Genomic DNA, 4,092 nt, shown 5'->3' on the forward strand with positions numbered 1-4,092 from the left:
GAATGTTTCTAACCAGTGCCCTGGGCCTTGGAAGGGTGCTGATGGGCGGCGATGAGGAACTAAGGGATTTCCTGGCAAAGGAACAGCATGGACAAAGGCTCAGCCACATGCTGAACAAGAAACGTACAAAGTCACACCATATTTGGCAGAAACAGGGCTCTGGAAACTCTCCCACCAGCTCTGCAGAAGCACGAGCTGCCGCCACCCTGCCGGAAACGCGGGCATGGGCAGAAAGAACAGGGACGGTGATACAATGATCATCTCGAGCACCAGTTGCATGCCAGGTGCCATTCTAAGCACGGGACATGCAGGTCCTTGCATGGTTGCCACTGTCATCTGCCTTGACTTTTTTCCTGCAGGAAAACAGCCTCAGACAGGGGAAGTCCACTAGCCCCAGATCAGTGATGGAGCTGGATTCAAACCCAGGAAGCCCAGCTCCTGAATGATGAGGCTGAGCAGGCTGTCTGAAGTCTCTACTCAGGCTGATTTTGTGCTTGCCCAGCAAGAGCCTGGCCTTCCTGCTTGATCAGGTGCCCAAGGAATAACCCCTGTGCCTGCTCACTCAGGCCTCCTCGGGGCCAAGCACTCTCTGCTTGTTACCTCCTGTAGCCCCCCAGCAATCTTTGAACTAAGTGCTAGTGTTGGTTACCCAAACCAGATGAGAAAACCAAGGCTCGGGACAGCACATTCAGTGGCCAAGGAGGGATTTGAACTCAGATTCAGCTGACCCCGAATCCTATGCCCCGAACTTCCTCAGCAGCCTCTCTGAGTCTCACCCCCTGCCTGGGAATTCCAGACTATGAGTAATTCAAACATGTCTGAAAAAAAATCAAAATCACTATAATTTCCTAAAGACTTTAATAGAGGCAGATCTTACTTCAAAACAAAAAAATCTATCAGCAAAACTGCCGAGGGGCTCTGAGTCACTGTCTGGGGCTTCTCCCTGTGTGGAAGAGGGGACTGTGTGAGGGAGGACTCCTGGACAGGGCCCCGGGCCGGGAGGCCAAGGCTGGGGTCCTGGCTTTGGCCCTCACGTGCTGTCCAATCTTGGGGTCATGTCTTCACCTTTCTGGGTCTGTTTCCTCATTCAGAAGATAGGCAGGTTTCTCTGGGGGAACACCAACGCTGACTTTAGGTCTGCCCCCTCATGCCGATTCCCCCCACCAGCCCCACCGCCTTCTCCCGCAGGGCTGCAGGTCCTGTACTCGTAACACGTGCACACAGTCCAGTACACTCACTGCCGGGCTCAGGTTAGCACAGGTTTCCACTCAAGTCTCCTTTCTTGGTTGCAGCCCCTGCCTCTTCTCAGGGACCCGCAGAACTGCTGGAATTTCCTTGTCTGGTGGTTTTCAGCTTTGACAGGGTTTGCCAAAGACTCCAGCAGAGGCCTCTTTGGAGTGAATGTATCGTCATCCTTCCTGGGGATAAAGGTGGTTTATGGATTCCTGACCCTGAATCATAAATCCACCAGAGACCTGCCGTGGTTGGGGACAGCCGCTCCCCAGGCCCTTGGCCGGCCTGCATGTGCCTGTGATTCATCCGAGCACAGGTGCACCTCACCCAATGGAGCTGGACGTGGCCCTGAAGAGTCAGATGTCTACGGAGCCCTTTCACATGCCCTGGGGGAAGCCGCTGGCTCCTGCGCTGAGCAAGATCACCGCCTATTTTCAATCAGGTTGGATGTTCGTGTACTGGGAGCACAGAGGCATGGTGAGGAAGATGTGCGTGGCGGCCAGACCGACACACGTGTGTATGTGTGTCCCAGGGAGTGGTGCTGCGGTAGCCCTGCAGGTAGGCGCTGTGTGTCCACAGGGACACTGGCCAGGCCTTGGGACTCCCAGCTGGGTGGGCTGTCCCTACACGAGGCAGAGCCAGGAAGCCCACCTCAGCCCTCCGGACCCGTCGCTGCACAGCTGGCTGGCACTGCCTCTTTGCAGGGCCTGACCAGGCCTCCCAGGACTGACTTCAGACTTCCAGATGTGGCAGAAGGAAGCATTCTGGATTTCCCACCAGTGTTCCTCATGTCAGGCTTAAAGCAGTGGGCTGGGGAGGAGAGCACAGGCCTGCCCGCAAGGCCTGTACCCAGAGAGTTCTGGGAGGAGGAGGGGAGAGGGTTCTCCTTCCTGTCCCCCAGAGGGGACCGAGCCTTCCCCTGAGGGGGAGGCACTGCTGGGCTGCAACCCCCCAGAGGGGGACAGAAAGCACAGCTCTCTCCTGCGGACCATTCCTTTTCTGGGGAGCACCTTAAGACACCTCTGCAAGTCCCCCCGCTGGAATTCCCTGCCCATCTGGAGAGTAACTCTCACCTTCCCAACACCCACAGCTCGAAGTCCACCGTGGTGTCCCATAGTCTGGGGCTGTGTGACCCGGGACTGGCCAGGTCAGCGGCCCAAGGGCAGGCTGTAGCTGCCCCACCACTGGGGTTAAGGCCAAGATGGACAGGGCTGAGCACTGCCCTGTGCTGGCGAGCACACATCTTGCTGGTTGGAGCTCTTGGGGGCCCCTGCAGGGTGGCCAGTACCAGCTGGCTCTGGGCCTTGACCACCAAACTGGCCACCTGGACAGGTAAAGGGGCACCTGACAGATACCTGCCCTGCCTCCCTGCCCTCTGTGCCAGAGTCCAGCTCAGGCACTGGAGCGGCAGCAGACCTTCTCCCAGTCCGTCCTCTGTGGTCAGTCAATGTCGTGGAGCCTGAAAAGACACGAAAAGGGGTGGCTGCCCCTGTGCTCTCCTGAACGCAGCCCATGTCCCCATGTCCTAAGGCCAATGGGCAGTGCAGGATGGAGCTGCTGCGTCCAGGGCAGAGCACACAGTGATAAGGCCCCAAAGGCCCCTGATGCCGGGCTCCTGCCCAGGCCGGGGAGGGCTGGGACACTGCAAGCCCACGCTCTGGGCCGGGCAGCCCTGAGCCTGGGTGACTTTTTGTAAGCAGCGCACTCATGTAAGTGTGAGACAGCCCCCACAGCACATCACCTCCAGGTGAACGGCCGTGTCGACTCCTGGACCCTGGAAGCCGGAGGTGAAAGCCTGGTGAGCCCCGCACCATCCTCCGGGCCCTCCAGCCAGCGGTTCCTGAAGCGGCGCTGCCAGCGGAGCTCAGAAAAGGCTGCAGCGGAGCGGAGCTGCCACGAGGGGAGTGTCCACCTCGCCAGTTATCAAACAGCTTTCTGTGCACCTCGGTTTTACAAAAAAGCAAGAACGCATATGTGGTTCTCTCTGGTGGAGTAGCTCAGGTGATCGGAGCATCATCCCGATGCACGGAGGTTGCAGGTTCGATCCCTGGTCAGGGCACATACAAGAATCAACCAATGAGTGCATCAATAAGTGGAACAACAAATTGATGTTTCTCTCTCTATCAAATCAATAAATAGAAAAAAAAATTTTAAACCTTCCCTCTAGAAAAAAAAATGCATATATGCAGGAAAAAGGTCTGGAAAGACATTCTCCAAAAGCTTATCAGGATTTACTCTGGATTCTGGAATCAGGGATTATTTTTGTCTTGTTTTCTACAATAAATACGTATTGTGTTTGAACTCAGCGGTTCTCCACTGGGGGTAATTCATCCCCAAGGTGACATTCGCCAACACCTGTGGTGTTACAGCGGCGGGGGGGCGCATATGCTACCTTCCTCAGGTGGGTGGAGGACGGCGATGTTGCCAGACATCCACAGGACATCCGACAGTGCGCAGGACAGCCTCTGTAACAGAGTCACCCAGCTGAAAGCGTCCACAGTGCCGAGACTGAGAAACCCGGAGAAAAACATCAGAACCCATTCCAATGGATTCTGAGACAGGGCTGGGGCGGGAGGAGGCCCTGCAGGCAGAGGCCCCTGTCCCTTGGCCCAAGAGACACGCCCTTCCCACCCCCCTCCCACATCCAGATGGACGCCTGTGGGCTCACCAGCAGGCAGACGGAGGTCTGGCCAAGGGGTTTGAGGCCCCCTCTCAGGAGGACCCAGCCCATCACTGTCCCCAGGTTCACGGTCCCCAGCACACACCCCAAAGCACGTCCCCGTCTGAGGAAAAGACACCGACCCAGACTAGTGCTGACTGTCATGCCACCATCGCCGCAACCAGCGAGACCCCAAGTCC

General features: G+C 57.1%; 1 long non-coding RNA gene across 1 annotated transcript; it reads right to left on the reverse strand.

The window, feature by feature from the left end:
• Positions 1-841: 841 nt before the first annotated feature.
• LOC118497926 lies at positions 842-3,175 on the reverse strand. Its single transcript, XR_004900441.1, has 2 exons — positions 1,206-3,175; positions 842-1,108 (listed from the first exon to the last, which is right to left on the reverse strand). It is a non-coding gene; the product is annotated as an uncharacterized LOC118497926 (long non-coding RNA).
• Positions 3,176-4,092: the final 917 nt, after the last annotated feature.

Source organism: Phyllostomus discolor, chromosome 13, assembly GCF_004126475.2.
Source record: "Phyllostomus discolor isolate MPI-MPIP mPhyDis1 chromosome 13, mPhyDis1.pri.v3, whole genome shotgun sequence".
Lineage (NCBI taxonomy): Eukaryota > Metazoa > Chordata > Mammalia > Chiroptera > Phyllostomidae > Phyllostomus > Phyllostomus discolor.